We start from the raw sequence: 26237 nt of genomic DNA, 5'->3' as shown, positions 1-26237 counted from the left end.
AAAACTAGCTTTATTTATTACGTCAAGGTATTGACGGAATGCTGGAATCTTAAACGGTGAAGTAAATTCCCATATTTCGGTTATTTTTTGCAGTTTTCGTTTAAGTTGTGTTTATGAGACGCGAATAAGCACGCGTCTCTTGCAATAAAATATGACTCAAGTTGTAGAATCATAAAACAGATTTTTAAGAGGTACGAGTTTGAAAATTAAATTTGAATTTAGTGCTAATAATTAACTTTATCAAATCTTTCAATATAAAAGTACAGTAGTAACTTCAACTTGCCATTTTCAGCACTGCTTATTAACACAGAATAAACTTTGAGTCGCTCTTTATTCTTTGATATTAACGAATATGTACGATCCAGGACTTCGGGTGCTGAAGTAGACATCAATATTAATATTTTTATACCACCGATGCAGCTTCTTTTTCCCTTTAAAGGCCGTTCAATGAAATCCTCATAGAGTGTACTGCTATTTAAGTGACATTTTTCTTGAACAATACGAAAGTTGATAGAACAATAAAATAAGATTTATGCTTTAGTTAAAAAAATGCATTTCAGAAACTGGTCATGGCCGAGTTTTACTTCAGCACACTGTAATGGTGTCTTAATAGTCCCTTTCTATTAAAACGAACACAACTTTAAATTGAGAATGACATCTCTACTTCACAGTGGAGAAGGCCTACACTATCGAGCTCAAAAACAGTTTATCGGTGGCATATATATAAAAAAACATCTAAGATACGTAGTGATTTTTTAACTGCACATCAATGAAAATCCTGCACAAAACGTGGAAGGACGTGAAACATTCATTAATTGCTTAAATAAAAGCTATTTATTCAAACCTTTTGAGGAAAACTGTGCATAAATTGGGTATAAAACCATAATTCCATAAACCATAGTTCACTTGAAGATTCACTCAACGACGTGGAGTACACCCCAGTGTCCCTGGTAATTTTAATCGGACTCAAACAGACTATTCAATATCCCCAAATTGAATATGCTCGTCCCGCAATTTGAATCGAATAAAATGCGTTTTTGACGGGCGCGAGGGGGATGGAACGGGATTAAAACGCAATCCATTAGTGTTCAATTACTTAACAGTCCACATGTTCCGCTTGAGAGAGGGTAGCTGTGTTTGTTTTGGCTTTTGCACTTCACGCAAAGATGGTTCTGATTTACACCCGAAATATAGACTGCGTTACCAAGTCCACTGTATCATTTCCCATTTGGGTGTTAAATGCTAAGCGAGAGTAAACCGTGCAGATAAGTATGTTGATGATGACAAATACGCTTACAAAATAGCTGCAGACTTTTGAGGATTCGGAAGTGAATATTCCTTCAGTTAAAATCTGTTGTTTTACAACTAAACTGAAAGATGCGTAAGTACCAGTACAACAAAGATTGATATCAAAGTGCACTATCATAGATTAAACATACTCCTTGATATCATCCTAATGGATTAACTAATACAATTTTAGGGTTTTGTAGAGAGCATGCCGTTGTTCACTTTTGATTTCTTGTCGTTTAACCAGCTTTGAAGCAATTTAAACAGGATACAGTAACAACATTAAATTGTAATTTCGCTTGTTCACTGGTCGGTGTATAAAAAATGGGCAAATCGGGAAATCTTGCCTAAAACAAGAACAAAAATTGTCAAACACCATCAATATGAAACCCATAAATTCAGGATCTAGACAATAGGATGAGTATAGTTGATCTCGTCTGCTAAAACGTTTTTAAGTAAATTTTATGGTATATGGTATAAGCTTGTACTATTGTGCCTGGCACTTGGTGGGACACTTAAACACTACACAATCTTGCATCATTGCAATTTCATAGATTCTAACAAAACATCAACAAATGTAAAATTCAGACAGGAACAAATGCTACCACGAAACAAAGAATCGTTGAATATAATAACCAAGATGCGTTATGTTGTTACCGCAAGACTTTTCCAGACTAAAAGTGACAAGTGAACTCAGCCCCAACTTAATTGTGGGGTGAAAAACCAAGATGGCCACCAGTGGAGACTCTCAAACCAAGATAGCAAAACGATTCCCCTCAAAGAAAAATCAACCTCTCTGCATGTTGAGTGCAGATTGCAGTGTTCCCCCACCATTGGACCATTGTTTGATCGTCAGTAAGTGCTCGTTATGCCATTAGCCGGGTCACGTGACTCCTTAGTCTCACAAGGCATTGGTGCTTGATGCATTCATGTAGTTAGGCTGATGGAGACATTACTGGCCGTAGCCTCAAAGACGCCCAAATGGAGAGAGTAGATTATGGCAGCCCATTATATACGTTTGTAGATATAAGCGTTGATCTAGGATAAATAAATACCAGCGGAAAGGTTATAGTTTACATAATGGTGTTCAAAGAAGGGTTTGTAAAAAAAACAATAAAATTAAATAAACGAGTATTTAAACTGGAAAATCCCCAACCTTAATTTTTTCAGCTGATTAAGTATGATCGTGCAATAATAAAATACTAGATGTAGTCCATTGGTCGTAAACTCGACCAGAAATATGTAATGTACAGACTTTTAAAACATGCGATTGGACTTTCTTCCATTTGTTTGAATTTTCTGTTATATTTCTTTGTTATTTCGTCACCAGCATGGCAACCCATAAGGCCCGTGTTATTTTTTTAAAATTTAAAAATTCATTTTTGTGCTTATTTTTGAGCCTACTTTAATTTGCACATTTACAGGAAAATATATTTAGAACAATATGCGTAGATTTTCCCTGCGATGTACACGACCTGAGAAAAAAGGTTTTAAGGAAACATGCTTGCCTTCATAATAGATCTTTGTTTTAATAGATCTGTAGTATCTATACATAGATACTACAGCGTGTCTATACTCTACACTTAATACTTATACTTCTGTGCTGTATCTTACATCGTGCAACAATTAATTTGGTAATGATACTACCTCATCATAAACCAGCGATTCTAACCCTTCCAGCCAAACCGAACCCAGTTTGACACGTTTTCACTATTTTTATCTCAAGCGCCATAAACCAAAGAGCCGTCCCAAATAGTCACGTAGCCCCAAATACAGCAATTTACTGCTTGAAGGCAGCCGTGTCGGCGCCGCATCTTCACGAAATCTTCCCAAGACTGAGTTAAAATGTCGAAGATGTCGAAATGTCCGTGATCCCTGGGCGTGAGGGAAAGCGGACATGTCGCAGGGACAATGGTCTTTGTTGTGGTGGCAACAATGTTCCCTCCAGGACAATGAACAGCTGTTCCATAGTTTACTCGGAGAATGAGGATTTGGTTACCTATATGTAATTACATACGGTCATGTTGTCCTGTATGAGCATATTCGAAATGCATAGACCTTGAAATAGACTTGATTTCAACTGTATAATAGTGCTTCTTATAACAACGAGAAGATTGATAAATAGTCGATTCTCCTTTACAAATGGCACATGAAGGCGTTAGATTTCATTTCTACGACATCACCACACTAGGGGGCGTATTTGGCAAAGATGGGAGAAGAACCCAAGTTAAATGCATGAGAGGAGAGCTTCGGTACTATAGATCAGCTGGCTGTTTGGTCAGGACCAAAATTAGGACTTTAATTAAAAGTCCGAAGATCAAGGACAGCTGAGTACAATTTTGAACCATCAAAACGCATTTCGTCCTTTTTACAGGACCGAACTGAAAACCTTAAAAGTAGGCGAGAACTACATCCACTGTGGATGCATGCAGAATATGATAGAAATCTTCGTTTGGATGGGATAAACGTCAAAATTGAATATTCACTATGTCACTAATTTTTGTTGTCGCTGTATTTTTTTCTGCGTATTATATCCATAGAAAAAATACAGAGATTCTTTATTTAGTGGTGTAACTTCCACTCTGTATTAGTAAAGCTACAGGCTAACAACACATTCATTAGTAACAACACAAAATAAGTGATCGATACATATTTTTTAATTAGGGTACAGTTAGGATAAAATAAAAATCGAACAAAATCAGATCATAACTCTGTTTGTACCTTAAAATCCTAGTGTCTGTGCCACTGGCAATAACAAATGAAAAACTTGGATTGGATACGTTTACGTGTTTGTACTTTTTTGTACCAGATTTGTACCAGACACAAAACAAAAACCGAGTACAACTCTTAAGAAACATTGTACCATAGGCGTACAATTAGAAAACTGTATTAGTGATGTTGAGCGAAGTGGGTGAACTGTAGAAGCTTTCATTCCTGGAAGCACATAAAATGAACAGGTCTGTTGATTTCCTGTTTATTTTAGCGGTAAGGTGTTAGGGCCAAGATTTCCGGACCATTTATCCGCGGCAATTGCATTCTTGTACGCTGTGGTACCAACCGTAAAAAGGTTAAACTCCCTTCTTTTTCCCTGTCCATTCCAAACACGAGCTTCATAAATAAACTGCGATGTATTTATAACTTTTGATAACACAAAGTAAAATGTTTGATGAATTGTTTCTAAAATAAATCCTCTTCGATTATACTTGGTTTAAAATCTAGAATTAGGTTTGAATTTAATTTACATCCACTTAGGTGGATTGAATTGTGATACCCAAAAGTACATTATAAAGTGGATTGCGAATTTATCAAGATTTTGACGTCCTCGTCGTCGTTTGTCTCAATCCGTCAACTGTTGAAATCAGTGTCAGGAAAGGAATTGGACAAGGTAAAACTTGCAAAGATTATACCTGTTTTTGACTCTAGAGACAATTGTTTTTACCACCTTTTAATTCTAATTCATGATAAGATTTATTGTGTTAGTCAACCATGTTACTCTTTAAACACAAAAATACATAAAAATGGGAAGTTGTGAGGTTGAAATTATGTGTAGTGGTATTAATGTCTATGGTTTTCTGATAAAAAATTCGTTTAAGAGAAATACTTACTTACTTACTTACTTGAAATACTTGTCTTCTACATCGTTGACCGACATGTCGGATAGATTGCGTCATGTTACTACTATTTACATATAAACACTATAAAAACCATTAAAATATCTACATATTTTTAGAAAATTTAGTTATTTAGAGCAAAATAATAAAAACTGGTAAGTTGTGAGGTTGAAATGATGTTTAGTGGTAATAATGTCTACGGTATCATAATATAAAAAAATATATTTTTAGAGAACCTTTAGTTAATCATATCAAAATCATTCCTGAACACATCGAAAAATTCTGGTTTATTGATATACTTTATGACGGTAGTATTCATGCAAACCTATTTTTAGGAGACCCATCTCCAATATAGTGCCTACTAAGAAAAAAATTAAAATGACGATAATTAATGTACAAATTGACTAATAGGAGCTCTCCGATAAGAGTTCTCTTTGCCTAAAAGATGCGCCTTTTTGTTTTCCAGATATAAGTGGACCAACAATTTAATTTAATATAATTTCACTTAATTTCCACGATCTCATGCACCTCATGGCTCGTGATAACTCTTTGCAATTAGTTAGTAGCAATAAGATTCTATGTACTTAACTCAAGAGGGCGTTGTTTTGAGCATAAGTTTCATGGTATGTATAATATTCCGCCGACGCTCAAGAGACAATGATTCAACTTGCATTCAGCCGACTCAGTGTTGTTAATTTAAACATGAAACATTTACGGATACAGAGACCTTTGTCTGTATTTCGGTAACAAAACAGATGCAAAAACGCACTTTTGGCGGACGCAGCCAGACGGATATTTGTGTCTCGGCGGTTCTTTAAGTTATAATTAGCCTCATCTTTCTGTCTCTCTCTGCAGTGATGATCGCTCAGATTCACCTCGCGGCTATTTAAAGTCACTTCCCCCACAATCCTATGATCAACTCCAGATGTCCTCACGTGAAAATAGACTAAATTTAATCAACTGTTCACTATAGGACCAAAGTGTAATTTTGAACTACAGTAAGGACACGCTAGTTTGGGAAACACTACTTAATTAAAGAAACTCAAGTGCCTAGAGATCGACATTAAACATAGTCCTTGAAAAAAAAATTATTGTTACACAACAAAATATATTCAACTCTATTGCTTCTCCTTTTTATACCCAAAGAGTTAGATGTGTAAAGTGCATAGATTTTGGGGAAATATTTATTTATAATTATTTGACTCTTAGACACAGTCAAATATGAACCACACAACCAGAGTTCAGATAGGCTACTTTAACAGGAGTGAATTTACTCTTTTTATTCTATTGCAAGTTCTGAAACTTGATTGTATGGGTTTCATGCTGGTAGACTGGTGACATTTGAGTCTAACGATGTCGACTTAATAGTTATCTCTAATTTTTAGTAAGTTAGATGGACAATTTAGGCTACACTCTATGGGTACGATGTCAGAAGACATGCATATGTAATTGGTAAATGTGTTGGTTAAAGTAATTTTTAAAAGATAAACAAAACAAAATCAAAACAAAAAAAATACAAAAAACCCTCAACATATACCGGACGGAGCTAAGCTAAAATTATCATCTTTAATCTTTCAGGATAGGGTCTGATAAATTCATAAGTAATTCAGATTTAATATATGATTCATAATTTAATCGAAAATAATCTGCTTTTATAATGAAAATTATACTGACAATATAGGCATAGTGGTCATATATAACAATTGGATGTGACATTTACCTTTCTCAAAAATTTCTAAAAAAAAAAAATCTTAATTAAATTAATTAACAAATAAATAAACTAAATAAAATAAAATATAAACAAACAAAAAATTAGTTAAAGTTAAATTAATTAATTGAAAAAGAAAATCTTAAAATTAAATTAAATTATTACAGCAATTACATAAAATCTTTTTTAACAATGGTATCTCTTTATTTTTGGATTAATGAAGAATAAAATGTTACAAAAAGCTCTGGAACAAACAAGTTTTTCAGCGGGCAGTACTTTACGCGGGAAAGGAGAGTTTTTTGAGTCAGTGGACCATCCATCACACACAGATGTGGCGGGACTGGCTGCTGACTTCACCCTGCGACAGAATGTGCAAAACTTACCGGCTAGGGGAAAAAGTGAGTTGAAAAACAATAACAGCGAATGTTTTTGAAGCAGACATTAAAAAGGAAAAAACAGTGTAGACTAGTAGCTATCTAGTCAAGATGTTTGCGACATGATCACAAATTGTGGTTGGTAAGATTTGAACCAGAAACCTTGGGCTCCACGTTCATAGCACACGATTTATAGGGAGGTAAAATATTCCAACAACATCACCAGAATGAAGTACATTAGTATAATCACTTTTCGCTACTATGAGCGGTAGCTCAACTATAGTAAAATGTCCAGTTAAACAATAAGTTATAGATACTTATGTTTATATTTCTACCAAGAACAATTACACAAATCATGGATCAGAATGATAAATAGTTCCCCTGTCACAAAAATGGATCGAAATGTTCAACAGTTGCTAGTTTATTAATGAACTACAGTCGGGGGATGAACTGTGGAATAATCTTGGCATTGTTTCACCCTGTTAATGAATTGCTTCTGTCGCACTCGAAACCGACACTTTATCAGCATTATGTCACAATTGTAAGAATTGTGACATTTACGGGGTTTTCTTGGAATAATTATGTTTAATGAAAGTGGAAAGTGCTTGAGGTCAAGGGTGTTATTTTAACATATTTATTATGTGGTTCTTAGCTTAATTACTTGTAGCTAGATGCTTGCTTAGTGCCTAGACATTGAGTTAAATAAGGTGGGGTTTATTAGTTCATGTAAGAAAGCATTACAAAATATTTCATTTAATTTTGACTCATACAAAAATTAGTGAGTAGTATTCCTTATTTCATTGTGAAACTGCAATAATGACTAAATGGGTTTTTATTACCTGTCATGCAATTACAAAAGTAACAATAGTGTTACACGTTTCGGTGAGATGTCATATACGGACACTTCAGTACAGGGAATCCATTCAGTCAAGCGGATCCAATGTATTAATTTACTAGCAGAGTACCCGTCCTTCGTACGAGGTTGGCATATAAGTATAAAATGCTTATTCCAGTTTTACTCGAGCTCTGCGTTTGCAATGGGGGAGGACACAGTTTGATAAAATTTGCTTCTTTAAATTTACGGTATACTATAGTATTACAGGGTCCCCGTATTACACATTTACCATAGCTATAGTGTTCTACCACTTAACCTAAACAATAGAGAAATATAAATTATAAAAAATCTGCAAAATATCACAAATTTTCATGAAATTAATAACATAAACATAACTGTAAACAATCCTACTTTGACAGTTCTCATTGCGTAACACAGTTTTTTGTTGCTGCTTAGTTAAAATTAGCTGTTTTCATAAATGCAAAAAATTCTAGTGCTGCACCCTGTTGATAAATATTGTAACTTTTTAATGCTTTTGCATATCATAGAACCAACTTTTTTTAGTTGAAACAGCTGACTAAATTCTTAAATTCCATTTAATTATGAACACTCGTAAGGTTAACATGGGAAACTGCAGAGCCACTGGGGCGGAACCTGAAAGGATTTATGAGATAAGAATATGCCTATATGTTAATCGAGAATGTGAGGTATCATCATGCCAAATTTCAGCCCAATCCGTCCAGTAGTTAATGCGTGATTGTACTTCAAACAAACAAACAAACAAACACACAATTTTTAACATTTATAATATTAGTAAGATAAGATTCCCTTGACTGACGTATGTGACAAGTGACAAGATTTGAGACAATTTTTGTAGTGAGCTCTGACAATTACATAAACAGTAACCAAAATGACCTTTTCAACTATGAAAAAAATTTAGAGTAATATTTCTGTTCCTAATACCTACATGCGACACTAGCTATTTTGTTAATACAGTAGTGTCGCATGTAGGTTTTTTTTTCCTAGGACGCTAGGCACGAGCCTGGGATTGTTTTTCACATTACTTCAGGCTAGACCTAGGGGTTGCGGCATTATCACTTAGATAAAGTCACCAATGGATTTTATCTAAGTGATAATGCCGCAACCCCTAGGTCTAGCCTGAAGTAATGTGAAAAACAATCCCAGGCTCGTGCCTAGCGTCCTAGGAAAAAAAACCTACATGCGACACTACTGTATTAACAAAATAGCTACCAATTGTACTAAATTATTTTTAAGAGTAGCATTTATTCAAGCCTTTTTAATAAGTCAGTAGGCCCCTAAAAGTATGAACGATTAAATATACTGTACATTGTTCAACACATTACATCACATTTTCGATTCAAACCCTACCGAGTGAAAAAGTACAACTGCTCTCCTACCAAGTAGTTTTTAATTACAGTACCTAATAAATACAATTACACCCTCACTCCCTCTCACCCTCTCTCTCTTATACTCGCTCACCTCCCACTTTTCTCATTCTCTCACCCCACATTTTTTCTCTTTCTCTCTATCTTCCAATATTTTTCCTCTCTCTAATTCCCATTTCTCTTCTTTACCCACCCCCTCATCAAATCACACTCACAACAACAAATACCACTACACTCACTTGAACAATACAATTTTCAATTGTATTTCAACTATCCATAAAATCCTCTCCATCCATAGCTACTCTTACTCAACGAAGAAAAATAAAATCTACAAAACATTCTGTAGTCTAGTCTTCTACTGGACTTTCTCTGCACAAACCTCATGTTAAGAGTGCCTGTACAAAGATGGCGTTAGAGTATAGGGAAAAGCACCACATTCCTGAACCGTCCATACACGGGTACTGGTCGAGAGCTGGTCGTCTTCACATTCTTAGTGCAAATACACCTACGTACACGCATAATTATGTTCATTTTAGATTCGAGGATTTGCTTAAACATACATGTGTGGTTGGAGAAAGTATCCAGGAATACAACAATCTCGATAGTTAGTAAATATTTAATAAATTAAAAAAAATAATTTCATCACGTGTAAAACGTATAAATTTATGTTTTGTTATCTAAACCGTGATTGAAAGTATACGTTTTACAGCAATTATCGGAAAAATAACTAAAATATAAGAGTATATCACTAACACTTTATGTTTTTTTTTTTTTTTTTTTTTTTACCTAAATAAAAGCACAAATTGAAAATACTAATGGCTTTTAACTGTATTAGGGTTTAATCCTGTTCTGAAATATTGACTTTACTCCAACACATTCTCATTTGGTAGTTCTTTTTGCACGAGAGTAACATTTGCTAACTTTACGCTATATAATTTTAAAAGCTGGATAGGAAAACTCACAGCTCAGAAAATAGTAACTTAGAAATGAATCATTTCTATATTATTCTAGTATAAATAGGTTAAAGAAATCCATTGTTATATTTAAAATAGCTACTTTCCTTTAGGAAAATTCGCTAAAACTGCAAGTTGGTTCTTAAGGAGAAACTTTATTTTTGTAAATACCTGTATCTGTTAATATAGGTAGCGTAGTCATACTCCGATTTATGTTTATTAAAAAGATAGTTTAACGGAAAGTAGGATTTTAGGTAAACACCACACTAACTCTAAGTAATCTTAGTAATCTTGGCTGTGTTGATTTTCGAACAGAATCTTACAAATACAGTCAGGACTCTAAGGACCGAAGACATGAGTTGCGGTGTATTTCAAAGGAAGCAAACATTCTAATCTGTATTCTCCACGAGTGTTCATATCCCAGTAGTATTCCCCATTCCTATGCTCGTAGATGAACCTTTAACCTTCTGGCACGGAGAACAATATATTTACTGGGAATGGCACAAGCACTACAAAATGTATTCAAGGAAAATGCATACACTTATAAAACTCACTTATAAAATGATATGTTTACATAATAGCTTATTTAATCGAGTACGATTGATATTATACACTAAACGAGAGGAAATATTTTGTATCGTGTGTTTTGTTGTGTTTAACTTGAATTCACTAATGTATAAACGTATAATACAAATACTCGGGAACTATAAATTCAAATTATTTTGTATAGTGAATTTAGGCAACGGACGAAGCTTTAAACCATTTAAAACATCAATTCTGTATCGTGTCGAGTACTTGTTTTCGTGTTAGTAGTTTTTGCAGTTTTTTCTATACTTTATTGTTGTTTTATTTTAGTTTTTTTTTTATTTTCATTATTAAATCAATTTTAACTTAGTTTATTTGCTGTAAAAACGTACTCCTTACTTGTATCATACTGGTTCACTATCTTTTGCTGTTTTCATAATGACTTTAGGCAACAACATCTCATTGTTAACGTTCAGTTTAGCCAATTATTAGCTGCGTTACACTCAACTTCACTTATGGTTAAGTTATTTTCTGCAAAACATATAAAAACATACGTGTTAAGTCCTATGCACTATCTCATACCGCATCGTATGTTAAGTCTCGTACGTTAAGTCTCATACATATATTCAATATTTGCGCACAGATGGTGCTGCGGTCAATCCAAAGTCCCCTCACATCTCTAAATGTACCCTTCTAGCCTAAACAGCACAGAATAACAAATGAATCTCACTGAGCTATTCCTTAAATGGCGACGCACGTTATACCTACTTTTTTGCCATATTGCATTCCAATTAATGCTATGCGAATGTTTTCAGTTAACTTCAACATGAACATTTTGTCCAAAAGTATTTTACTAGAACGAATCGTGTGGTCTCTCGCTACAAAAAGCTATTAATGTAATTTTTTACCTGGCGTGACTACAAAGAAAGCAATCGGAAACAAAGTGAAAGTAGACAAGGAAGCAGGAGAGTGTTTAAGAAGTTTCGAGTGTCAGAAAACTGACAGTCACGACGAATCACGCCATTCTGCGCCAGTTGGCGTTTTTTCGGAGCTATTTGGAAACGTTTCCAAAACTTATAAATTCTGGTTTACCTCAGATTGTTTCGCTTTTCGTGGTTCAGATTCAATCCGTGACATTGTAACTTTGCAACATTGATCTCGATAAATTATCCTTTTATTTACAAAATTACGTGATCTAGCTACAGAGCTAGTGGTTCGGATTCCACTATAAACTGTAGGTCCCTTTAGTTGCCATTGGCTGTATGGGCTATTAATTAACATCTGTGTCTAATTGGTCTAAGGAACATGTTGGTCGGCCTTAAGTCACTAACAACACTACAAGATCGTACCACTCATCCTACACTCATCTCCATTCATACTTGGCTTAAAATACCTACGTATGGTCACCATTTCAGAATTAACTTTTAAAGTATAAAGAGCTTTAGTGCTCCTCCTACTACAACTTACTTTCATACAAGTTTTTCAAATAAGTTAAATAAGGAAACACTCTGAAAGTGTAAGCGAAACTTTATACAGTACATTTGTTTTGGGTACTCCTCGTATGTTATTTATAACAATTTTAGTCTGTGTGGGACCTTAATCACACAGTTTTTTTATCACGAAGTTTTTTCTGCAAACTTTCAGATCAAACTCAGACTCCTCCAGATTTATTTGCCATATCTTTAGTATCAATCCGTATCAATCGTTGGTAATCCTCCCAAGCCACTTCAGAGGTACACTCAGTGCTCAGTGCCCTGTAGTGGTGGTAATCAGAGACTGCGGTTGTGTGGTCGAGTTCTGCGGTCCAGATGCTTCTCTAGATGTTACTGATACGTTGATTATCCAACCGAGATCTACAATCAAACTGCATTCAGCTTAAACCTGTTCGACAACACCTTAGGCAACGATATTTGACCGGAAAATATACATTATTAACACGCACTAATCGGGAGTAGGCGGAGCAAAACTCATCATCTGGTCAAGTATACTGTTCTGCACTCTATTACGTATTTTGAAAGTTCAATAACTCGACTGATTCAGTACTGAAACATCTACCAATGTATTATGAGTAAAGATAAAATTAACAAATAATGAATTCAGGAAGAAAGCGGTAACCATCGTGTTGTTTTGGAGAAGATCTCTAATCCAAAGAAAGCCCTCGTCACCTGGAACCCTTTTGGTTTTCTATCTATTTGAGGATATACAGTTGAAATTGGGCGTTGAACCACCAAGCGCTATTATTATCAACATACAAGACAATTATTTTTACTCCAACTACTTGAATTTCAAAGAGTTGTTTCCTACAATAAATAACATCCACCGTCATGAACTTAGTAATTGTTGAAAACACGTTCGTTAACTGCACTAGTAAACTCACAGTATAACACAGCCTCCAGTATGAGGAAATTAAAGCCAAACAACCACAAAATAACAGTCATTGCAAACACACGTGCACATCCAAGTATACTTACATCATCCGGCTCGGAAGGACCATATTAATAACAAACACACGTCTGGTTGCTGCACTGTATCGTGGGGTAAACATGGTGTGTTTGTTTTTCCAAGGGCGCCATTGGAAAGGAGGTGGTTGGGGGGGGGGGGGGGTGAAGTAGCAGAGGCGCCATGTGGCTCAAGGATCGAATTTATGCATGAGCCAGAGGGAGATTAATACAGAGACGATTCGATCGCTACCCAATTAAAGTGTCCTTTTATAAAAAAAAAAACAAATAATATGATTATACAAACGACTATTTAAATTCTATGTTTTACAAAATTACACTGATCAATAATACTTTACAGATAAATCTCCATACCAATATGAAATTTACATTTTGCACACATAAAAAAAATATATTTCTTATCTAACACACACATCTTTTCTGTAAACTCAAAATTTCTTGTAAGTAAAGAAATATGGACGAAAAAGGCTGTCAAATACAAAAATTAAAGTGAAATAATGAATAAATACAACATTGACAAATTTACAGCTGAATTTAGAATCATAGACCAAAAGAAACTAAAGTGACAATTCAGCTGAGTTATAATACAAAGCTCAATGTATAAAGGTATTACATATTCGCAAAAGTATGTAATTCAGAGTTATAATATATTCTCGGTTTAATACGAACCATTATGAGATTATGAGATTACTGCGAATTATAACCTCAATTCTAATTATTATATCTAATGGCGATTCAAAGTATGTAATACATCGAATGGTAGACTTGCATCACGAGTTATTAAATAAATAATACTTTTAGATCCATCTGTACTTAGCGGCCATTTATTTATAAAAATCAATATTACCGAAAAATTTCGGATATAACGTATTATAAACTTGTATTATAATTGAATGCAATGTTGGTTATGAAATCACTAGGTCAACATAGGAGTATAAAAAATAGTAGTAGAATCACAAGAATGGCAAATGCAATGAATTACATTGATTATTTTGGAAAAAATAAATACTTGTATTAAAAGCATAGACATACGAGGTAAAAAACAAAATACTCTTTTTTGCGTAAACCAGTCGAAATTGGAGAGAAAAGTTTTGTTAGCCCTGTCAAAGTGCGCAGTTATAGAACGTTCTTGCATTTTCGAGACAGAAATTCGCCGAATGAAGTATACTCCAAGGTAAACAGAAGATATTGGGAGTGTCCTTGGGGGAAGAAGAAGAAGGTACAAAATGTGAATACAAAACTGAGGAATATCTTGACTCGGTGAGGACGACTTCAGATGTCGTATTGTGTGCTGCATTGCAACGCCGTTAACTTGTTCACAGAAATGTAATTTCTTTACGAGGTATAGTTGAATTTGAAATACTCTGCAAGAAAATCAAGGTTTAAACATCGATATTATTACATAAAGTTTCTTTGTTTCGTAAAACCTGCAACAACAAACCATGTTTAAACTAAGTTATCGGCAGTAGTAAAACTTTTTTAAGATACGTTATTGGAATTTATGTTCTGAAGTTTTTTCCGCTTTCCAAAAAAAAATAACGTCCCAAATTTGGAGAATGAAGGGTTTTGTTCGTCCTTAAATGCACAAAACATGATCAACGCATTATTTTTTTACCTATTGTTTTTTATCTTTGTGATTGTTCACAAAAAATATTGTACCGTCTTAATTCTTTCTAATACAATCATTTTTTTGGTTGCACTACAGTCGAAACGGTTAATTCAATAAATGGGAAGCGAGGCTAAAAATAACTCTTTTTTATTCTTATTATAACACGTTTTACTTAAATATTCATCCTCTTATTTTTTCAAAGGTAATAGTGCCGACCAAAAAATATTATCATATTGCTATTAAACATTTCTACTGTTCCGTCACTTTAAGAGTCTATTAATAAAACACACAGTGTTAAAAAAAGAGGACAATAACGTAAAATATAAAATTATTAAAAATTAAGATTCGATACCTTCATCAGATAATGGCAATGCAAAACTAATTGCACAGCATTCTCTGCGATATCCAACACTTATTTTTGTCTAGTCAGCGCTGCCCTGGCACAGCTGTTTTTGATGGATGGAAGACCCGAAAATATCCCTCCAGCGCTCTGAATTATGAAACTGAAGTTCGTGCAAGTTTAGAGAAATATTTTGTGAAGGGTAACAAAATTATAGAACCAAATAAAACACAACTAATATAATAATCAACCCTGGTTAAAAAGATTTTGAGATAGATATGCGATAGAAATATTATCTCAGGCTACATAACTCTAAATTAACGATCGGTGAAACAATGAAAATGTTTCAAACTAAACAATGTGCAACAGGGTGATCAAAGCAAACCGTTTTCTTTATTTTGACAACGTTACGTTTAATTCAGTTAGTTAATCACAGCGAACAATAAGATGTGATGAAAACATTCTGTTACTTATAAATCCGAGCTAAAATTACCCCTAGAAAGAATGCTAGAGCGTATCTAATTGTTGATACAACATTAACCGTCCTATGATGTTTCATTGTATGTGTATTTCACGTTCGACTATTTATTACAAGTCTATTTTTGTTGGCCTCAACTCGTATGTATTTTAAGAACAAAGGACTTGAATATAGAGTGAGGTAAAAATAAAAATACTGCATTTACTTAACCGCTTCTCAATTACCGTAACGTTTAGGTAATGTTAATGCATAGCGATAATATACTGAACCAAACTGTCTGTGGGTAAATTAATTTCCACGACTCCTTAAACTGAAGGAGGCAGCTGGACCGTATCTAAGGATCTTCGTCGAAGTTCGGGCGTCCTGCCAACATCCTTAAATAGAAACTGGGTAGAAATCTGTGCGATCACAGCACGACACACACACACACACACACACACACACACACACGGGCGCGGGACATTCGTGCAGCAAATAACAGCATTAGGAATCAGGAAATCGTTAGGCATTTGGAATGATTCCCCAAACACGTTTTCACGGTACAACCGCTAGTTGGCTTCACGGTAATTGGCTTGTAGGTTACTCTACGGGTAAATATAAAGTTAAATACATCAATCCACGAAATACATTTACTAAGTAATTACAGCATAATGTATTTACTGCATAAATACAACATAGTATACTATACACATATTATGCACGTACATAAAATACTACTTGACAAAAGAGATTTGTATACTGTACGATGTAGATTTTATATCTGTGTGGTTGCACATTATAACATATAATGTTCAAGATACATCCTTCAAACATGTTATACTGTATTGTTAATTAACCTATTTTTCTTATTCATCGTAAGTAGTGAAAGTTTTCAGCAGTAAGTAGTCAAGGATATTCACAGGTTTAAGTAACGAAATAAGTATACACGATAATGTTATGTCAACACAACCGAATACAACATAACAAGCTAAAAAAAAAATAAGTAGGCCTACCTATTATATTTTTATTTTTTTTTTGTTATATGACGGAAATAAATCCCAGAATCAACACTTTTGCAATTCTCTCCCCCATAGCCGTGTACGGTAAAAACAAACCATAAATTTGCTCCTTTTTTTGTGGTAAAATATATTTTAGTAAACCATTTAACAGGTCACAAAAAACTTCAACCGATCCAGTCGACTCAAAATAGTTAAGCATACTGTTATACTTTAGAGGCGTTTACTAGCCTAGTGGTTAGCGTTTGCTAGTTCAATGCAAAAGGGCACGAGTTCGATTCCAATATATCCAAAATATAAACAGTCTCTCCTTTAAACACGTTTGTGTCCCTTCAATTGTTAATACCACTGATAAATCGGCTCCGATCAAAGCTCCTCACCAGTTCCTGCAGCCATTGTCCGACCATGGAACAGATGTCCAGATGGTGTATCGATAGTTTACCCTGCGGAGTGTTTGGTTGTCACGACGTTGGCCTCACTTCCTGTAAATCTCGTGTCAAGGGTCACCTTCAGGACATTCTCCATCGTCCAATCAGAGGTCACCGTTGTTGTGTTACGTAGTCAAAACAAGAACAATTACTATCCTGGAGCACAGTAATACCACTGCGGTTATTATAAGTTCTGGCGTCCACCGCTGGGAGCGCCGTGTAGTTAAGGCGCACACGCTAAGCAACTACACGGCGCTCCCAGCAGTGGACGCCAGAACCTATGCTAACCGCAGCACTGCTGTCGGTCTATATTTAATTTTATTTGTCTATGATAATACGAATCAATACTTAATCTGACCACTGTATAATTAAATATTTGTACCAATTAAGTATTTCTTGAGACCCGACAGTGAGTTATATTCTTCGTACTATTAATTGAGGACAGTTATATTTTGCATAGTTAGTTATTGTACTTGTAGAAAGTGTTTCAATAATTGTTTCCTACAGTCACCCGACAAAGTTGGCTTCCTTGTACTGTTTATAGTACAGAAAGCTGCTAATTGCTGCATATTTATACTTTGCCGTACGGTTTATACTTTGTCGTACGGTTTATACTTTGCCGCACATCAGGATTCCAACGAAACAACACAAAACAGCGTGGTTCTATTATGCACGTAATCCGTGTACGCTTGGAAATAGGTTGGCAACACTTAAAGATAATAATACTATGAGCAGCTGATTGACTATTATAACTACGATTTAACCTGTCATTTCTTGTTTATAGTTTCGGTATTTCTGAACTTTCTGCACTTTTCTTTTAAACGTTTTTAAAACATTCCTACGATCTTAATAAACAAGAAAATACATTTTTTTTAGGCGCGGAAACCACTTCAAATTACAAAAACATACGGAACTATATTCTCAAGTCGCGGAGCACATTTCTTGCCGAGGAAAAATAGCGGAGTGATACGGACTGGGTACTACTTTCTCTAGGGCACCTATTTGTGTTGCCAGCTGAACCTAAAAACGCGTTGTAAAGTGTTTGAAAGACTAATTATTTATATGCTTTATAGTGACTGTAGGAAAAATATAATGTGTAACACGAGTGCAAAAGGCCTTTGCTGCACTCGAGATCATTCCGCACTCTCCTGCGGCTCGTGCGTAAACATTGCTCTCGTGGGCAGCAAAGTGCCACTTTGCCCACAGTTACACAAATAACTATTTTTCGGTTCAATGTTACACTTTGTGCTTATAAAGTTTAATGTAACAATATGGATACTTGGTAAACTTTGAACATTATTGAATGTAATCCAAAGGCTTTGATATCTTTTTAGATTATTTTGAAACATTCAATTGTGATTTTTTACTTGAAAGACTTTAAAACAAAAACTAAATAAATACCCCAGTAAAAATTGAATCTTAATGTTGACTGCTTCCCTTGCCTACCTACTACTACTAAAGCTCAAGCCTTAAACACTGATAATCAATTATTTTACATATGGTAATAAGGACAAAATAAATCCATAAAATAAAATAAAAAATGTGTAGCAATATTTATCATGGTAGTACCGCAGAAAACAAACTATTAGAGGGAACAAGCAATAACTTCACTTTATACCTCTTTATTAATTAAACGTCATCCACAACTGTTCACTTATGTAGACTGTTAAGAATTATGTATACTGTACACCATAGGAGGAACGCAAGAAAATTTACAACCCTAGAACAAACAATTATTGTTACCCAAAAGGCAAGAAACACTCAACGATATTTTATGTAGACTATTTAAAAAGTCAACAGATTTGTCTCAAACTGAGCCACGTCTAGTTACACGACCAATTAGTGTAATAGACGGGATGGCTAACCGAGTTAACAGCAGCTATTACTGTAATGGTAGTTTGCACGACACACGCATGGCAGCGCCTGCATAGCTCAGGCTAGACTAAACCCGCACTACACTGAGTGTAGTGGGACTTGCATAGCACAGAATTGCAGGCGTCATTGTTGTGATTTAAATAGTGTCTTTATTTAAATGTTTTTGTAGTTAGGAAAATTTTAAATTTACGTGTACTTCAGAATCGAAATAGGGAATTTTCACGGAAAATCTAAATATAATTAATCCACAACCTTCATAAGACAAAAAACACCCCTTCGTCGTCAAAGAAGTCTTAGCAGGAAATACCTGCAACTCACTAAGTATTTATATATTTATTTACAAAATTCAAATATTACGTGGTCGATTAAAGCCCAATGTGACTAAAACAAAAGAAAGTGGCCAAAACGACGATTTGTACGGTGTTACTTAGGGGAGTAATCAAATTAAACAGTTTCAATTGTTTAAAAATAGCTAGTTTAAAATTGTACTAGATTTGTACTAATATAGCAATAGCTTCAAATCAAAACTCCGTCACAATGAATGATGGATAGTTTTATGGAATGCTTACATTTGCTATTAAACCTAAACTTTGCGATCATTTACCCTAAAATTTATTTTTATCTCAGATTCATATGTTCTTTAACTCAGTCATTTAAAAAACTAAAATTTGAAAACAATAGTCGTCATAAATAAAAACACTTAGCCTACAAAGAATTAATTTGTATTGATAGTTTGCATAGTTACTGATAAAAGAGTTTTAAGGACCGCTAAGATCTGCTTAACAACTGTTTGCGAAAATTCCTTCTAGTATTTCTTATTTATCTCAGACTTACTTTTCTTTTATGGAGATATTGAACACTTTACACTTTTTACGATAGACTAATTAAATGTTTACATTCACCATCAATAACCTATTTGTTTCCATTATACAAGATCTATTTTCAAGACCAGGTTGAAATAAACACATTTATTCGCATTCACTATGTAAGGTTTGCCATAATGCTTGACAAAATAGAATCGGCGTGTCGGTGACATCAAAGAGTTGAGGAAATGTGGCAGGGTGGTGAGAGGGGAGAGGGGAGATCTGTATGGGAGTTAGTGGGGATCACAGATAGGTTATCTGAGATGGTATCGCGGTAACCGAGTAAGGATATGGAAGTGGTTTGCGTGTCAGTGAAGAGCTTACATGCACAGTGTGTGTGATAAAAATAGCTGAACGTTTAGCACTAAATGGAAGTATGATGTATGTAGGGTAGTAGGTTACAATACCCCCGCCGCAGCAAACCTGCAGACTTAGCGAATTTCCATTTGCCTGATTGGATTTAAACTAAATTTCTCCTGAAAAATATCACATTTATTCCCTATTTAAACAGAACTAGTTTAATGAGTACTTAGGTTTGCTGCAACAGGGAGGGTGAAAAAGTTTTTTTTAAGTAAAATGTTAAAAGGTACTGTGGTTAAGTAAGAATATAATGTATTTTCCAAATTTGATAAAAATATGTTCATAAACAAGCAAACTACAACAGTTAACTTATTCTCCATAAGAATAACATGGGAATTTTAAAATTACAATTTTTTTGAATTTTCTCCGTAACAATTAGGCGCATAATAACACTTCAATATACTAAATTATTTGTTTTTTTAAGCTCTACAAAATGGTTTAAAAAGAAATTGTGAAATGTTGTGTTTTTAGTGTCAAAAGTGAGAAAAACTAATTTTTACCCCATAAAATCCTGTTCCCATGGTCCGATCATGCTGGATCGCGAACTCATTCAAGTTTATCCCGCCTAACACCTTCAAACCAAATTTCATCAAAATCGGATAAAAATTACTCAAGTTATTGTGTTCACGGACACACATAATATAAATCTATATATAAACATATATAAAAATTTGAACGGATGGTGTTTTTGGCCTCTGGGGACATCAAAATGAAAAAGTAAATCGGTCCCGGGCCTAAGTCTTACCATGAGACCTACGGCAATAGCTACTTCCCTATAGGGAAATTCGCTAAAAGTTACAATTTCTCACGAATGCTGCATAGTTTAACTAAGAAAATCCTTTCGACAACCTATTTCATAACCACAAATACACCTTGTTGCTCGAAATCTTTATTCTAGCTCTATCGGTTTTTTCACACCGAGAAATCCTTATACACTTAAAGGTTACTCTAATAAAAATACTTCTCCTTTGCAAATAGCCAACGATTCAATTACCTTTAGAGCCCATTCACATGCATCCAACTACTGTTGTAGGATGTCTCATTATTTGATTATGATTAGTGAAAGATTCGAATTTTAATTGTATCGTTACCAAGCTAGTTAAATCTTTAGCAAACTCACTAAACATTTTCAAAGATGTTATGAGTTAACTGTACGGACTGTGTTGAAGTTAAACAAATGCTTGCTTGTGGAATGGTATAGGCCTAAGTAATTTAAACGCCGAAGAAATGGAAAGCCCCTTTTTTGTATGATGTGGTATTATGTATTATGTATTCTACAAACGAAAACTATGGGTTTAAATGTTTTTCAAGGGTTTGTTCCATAGCCTGACGCGTAGCCAATTTTTTTTTCAAAGTTCATTTTGCTACGATACTTAATATACCAAACACAAACACAAGATAAAACGAGCTTGCGGTAACTTTTATTTCAAATAATTCCTTTACCGAGTAATTTATGTGTTATTTTATTCCATTAAAACCTAAGGAGGGCTTGTCTGCATTAGATTTAGTATTCAAATAGTTAATCTGAACAAATCATACACAAATCACTTCTTACTCATCATTTTCTACGATTTAATCATATTTGACAGTCCAAAGTATCCCAGGTGACCCAGTGTCAACGGTATAAGTAGGTCCCTGAACAGATGGTTCGAAACTGGTTGCGACATCCGCGCTGTCTACAAGTAGCTTGCATAACTTTAACTTCACCTATAGCTACAACTGCAGCAAGGTACCACGAAAATGCACCTTACATCTGGGTGTTTACCTTGAGAACCGGGAAGATTGCTTTATAATTGATAATTATTTAAAACTCCGCAATGCGTTCTCTGAGGATTTAGAATAAACGTAAACAATCTCCAGTGGTATTTTGTGTCGAAAATTCGTTCTATGAATTCATAAAAAAATTGTATGTTTGGTTATTATGGGGTCATTAAATACATGTTAACTATTAAACAAGATCGTGTCGATTTCAGTGTAAGAAAAATCAAATACGTACAAAGAACTGTTTTCGTAGGTTTTTCGTGCGTCAGAGAAAACTGGGAAGAAATTAAACGCGGCTACTGACTGTTAAGGGCGGGCATTAATTGCGCCAACTGAGTCAGGAAGTCGGATATTCCTGAATTGCGCCAACTACTCCAAAGAGCCCCCCGATAAGTGCATTAACGGGGTCGCCCTCTTTGAGTATATAATTTGTTAGGTTAGGTTAGGATGACACGTAAACAAGGTTATTCCTTCTGGCGGCAACTCACCCCTACCTGGCTTGGGCTCGGCAAAACTAAAGAACATTTTTGGGACCCTTAGAGGGCTTGGCGCAGTTAAGGAACTCCTTGACGCAATTAATGCACGACCACAGTTTACTATTGTAATGGTGTTGTAAATTACAGTAGCTCAACTAAAGCGTAAATTCTTAGCCGAAGTATTTTTTTTGCTAATTCCTATGAAATTGGGTAAGAATTCTTTTACATTCTCCAGGAAGTAGGAGGAAACACCAATTCACTTCATGGTAAAACAATAGACAAGCGTTGCAAAAGTATCCCGATAATAACTTCTCCGTTACGGTATGTGTGAAACGTAACTATGACGTATGTGAAGACGTATACCAGCATTGAGAGCGTCCGTTCTAGAGCTTCGGTGCATTCGACCTCGAAGACGCAGGTTTGCTGCAGTGATACAAATAAAACGTCTTCTACGCCCACGACCAGTCTCTCAGCAGGAACTGGTTTTGATGCAGAGATATGCAGAGACCAGCATCAGCAATGGGTGGGAAACATTGTTTTGCATTGTTGAACACTGAAACTCTCAATGTTCTTCATTCTTCCTGGTTTGGAGTAATATCAATAATCTAAGATGGGGACGCCACTACGTGCGTATTATAACACAAATATGAGTGTAGGACGAGTGGCGCGATCTTGTAGTCTTGTTAGTGACTACGGCTGAAATGTTCTTTACACACATCAATCCAGTTAATTAGTTAGTTAGTTAGTTTAGTTTAGATAGTTTATTAGTTACAGTTAATAAATCCATACAGCCAATGGCAACTAAGGGACTAGTTTATAGTGGAATCCGAACCACATTTCCCCCTGTAATTAACGAATTAGTCTAATTATCAGGATATTACGGCGGATAGTCGTAGTTTACTAGTACGGACGTTAATCCACACTAGGGAGCATCGCATCCACAGTGTATGCCTATAAATATCCACAATTCGTGACCTCCTAGGCTGGATTACAGGACGACGCCACCGTCCCTTTCAAGATCTGTAATAACGTTTGCTGTAGGATGATAAGGAGTTTTATTGTTACAAGTGGCCAAATAAACCTTCTCAGTGGATAAGTCATGCACACTTTGGGTGGACAGACATTCACGAGATGGTGCAATTGAAATTTGAAAACTGAGTGTAGAAGGTAAAATTGGTATAGTTTTTACGAAAACAGGTTTAAATATTAACCAGCCACTTGTTCTGACAATGCACTAATGACTCTAAAATAAATGTTGCTGAACTCGCTCACAAGTGGTATCTAGTAAATGGCAAACATAAGTCAAAATCGTTAAGTAAAAATGGAACAACTCAATGGAAAAGTATAATCAACCTCTATAAAAATTGAAAAGTGACTGAACGCAGACAGCAGGTATTGTACTGACAATTTATCGGAATCATTTTTGTTTTGTTTGAATTAGTTAAAACCCACGGGGATAACAACGTTCACCACACCTCCTAAACATAATCTTATAATTTTATAAGACTTTGTGATACGGGACTTTGGTGAAACAATATTCCTACATTGAACTAATGGACTTTTAAAATACTATTCAAATGATTTTTTACCGCATACACTGAACCTATACTCTCTTTGTTAGAGGGGACCAAGTGAGTTTATTGACCTAGGACACACCGGACACATAAAACTGATTGCGAAGGAGCTAGAGGGGAGAGTGTCGACCATAGGGGAGCATCCCTTGGTTAGCTAACACATCCGGGGGAGATTGTGAGGGGATTTAACTAGAGGTTGCTACAACACGGAAAATTGATGTTGACTTTCGGCTTGCGAAATGTACACGGAAATCGCACTTGATTGTACAGACTACCGTCAAATTTAAGTTATAGGACTTATCTTAAATATAACACCCGGATTAATATACTAATGTAAAAATCAGGTATCATACAACAAGCATGCGAATAAGTTAGTAAAATATTAAATATTCTAATTCCTCTTCTTGTAGACTACGTAATGTGTTTAAAAGCGACTAAACTTATTGAGGTGTAATACTGTATTTTAGAGTAACATTTTAATATGAACCATGTCCGAAACATGTAAAAATTGTTTTACCTGCGACCGTTTTTTTAAGTAGCAGTTTCAGTTCAGTTCTTAGTTTCACATAACAGCATAGTTTTACCCATAACAACGCGGTTAACGGTTCAAGGATTGAGAGAGAAGAAGTAAAACTGTAATGATTCGCACTTCAAATAATCAGCTGTTCAGGTCAATTTAATTGTTGAGTGGTGCAATTAGTGTTTGGTACAATGTTTCGTTGCATCGCTAGCAGTGGCAATGAGAGGTAATAAACGAAAACATAACCTCTTTTAGAAGTTACAAGTAGTGATTTTTAGTAATTAAAACACTACCGTAGGTAAAGTAGTGTAAGCAACTCGCGTAAATATCTTTACGCAATCGTTTCATAAACTACTATTATTTCGTTTGGTTTGATGGTCCAAGATTATTAGGTTTTATGCAAGATTCCAACACAAAATGATGTTGAAAGCTTAAAATGTGATTGATAAAATTGGTATAGGAAATTTCGAAGTTACAAGTGTATTACTTGCTAGCTTGGTCCACCCAAACTAACATCCATCGTGTGTTTTATCATTTGTAAACTGACCAATTATTAGAATCCCTAAATTACTCCCCACGCGACGCGGTCATAAGTCGAAACATTAATATCATAACTAACGTAACTATGATAACTCTACTATGGTTAACGATACATTGTACCATTGACTAGTGAATACTGATTATACACAATGACCGACTCTTAAAACTACTGCAAAGACATTAGGCCTTTATGGTTCTAATGTCCTTCTGTTTTCCTAAGCGACTGCAAGTGACTGGACTTTCAAATCTAGAAACGCAAGTTTTATTTTGTCTCATGACGCCATCCATCACAACGTGACTTAGAGACGTGCGGTTTGGCGGGAGACAAATCTCACAGCTGGACATTTGGCGGGTACACGTTCTTATGTCAAAATCAGATATGTACATTGTACACAGACATTACTTGATTTATATGTTCTAAAAAATCTTTACTTAAAAAAAATATTAAAATAGGCCTAATCCGTTTTAGAACTATATTCAGATATGACTACAACCGAGAAAAATCTGCTAGGCGCAAGTTGTCTGAGCTTTAAAACCAGTTATAAATTCTACAACGCATTCAGTCAAATTGTATTTGATGAACTTTGACACGTCAAGTAGCCCAAAGAAGAAAAAATCCTATTGATCAGTAATAAAAGAGTACTCACATTTTTAGATTCCTATTTTCGCAAAGTAATCTATAAGTATAAAAGAGGATGTTTTTTATATAATGCAGAAAGAACATATAAGTGAACTTAGCATTTAAAGCAAAACTAAAAACTTACTTACAACAGCAATGAAGTTTGAAGGTATACCTGAAACAAAAAAGTTGTATTAGACGGATGCTTACCTACATCTTTTATATTACCTAACATTATGTCTAGATACATATTGAATTATCATTGCAAGCTGCTTGTTCTGTTGAATTTTACCAAATAAACTAGATGTGAAGCTTTAAAAAGTATCAAAATATAACTCGTGATAATCAAACGTCCAACCCTATTTAGTACGTAATTTCAACATACATAATGCTCTTATGTTAACATTTGCATGGAATGTAGAGGATTTTTAATTCAGGTACTACATTATTTTGGGTTTTGGTTTTTGAACAATATTCCCGAATATTTCCCCAATAATTACCGCAATGTTTTCCCCCACAGCAAGGCTGGGTTTAAAGCACTACACATTCAAATCAACCGTCGATTATTCTCCAAACCAATATGGAAACAGGTGCACCAGTTAAACCGTAATCAACAAATGTTGGGAAAGCTTGTAAATGGA

At 34.9% G+C, this 26237-nt stretch overlaps 1 protein-coding gene across 2 annotated transcripts in view; it reads right to left on the bottom strand.

Annotated features, from left to right (window-relative positions):
* LOC128987985 (E3 ubiquitin-protein ligase TRIM9-like) overlaps positions 1-26237 on the bottom strand; it is a 179930-nt gene that overhangs the window by 16033 nt on the left and 137660 nt on the right. The window lies entirely within an intron of this gene.

Source organism: Macrosteles quadrilineatus, unplaced genomic scaffold (genome assembly GCF_028750875.1).
Source record: "Macrosteles quadrilineatus isolate MER2022 unplaced genomic scaffold, UCM_ALF_1.0 Scaffold_2__2_contigs__length_208266976, whole genome shotgun sequence".
Taxonomy (NCBI): Eukaryota; Metazoa; Arthropoda; class Insecta; order Hemiptera; family Cicadellidae; genus Macrosteles; species Macrosteles quadrilineatus.
This window is presented reverse-complemented; position numbering and strand designations above follow the sequence as displayed.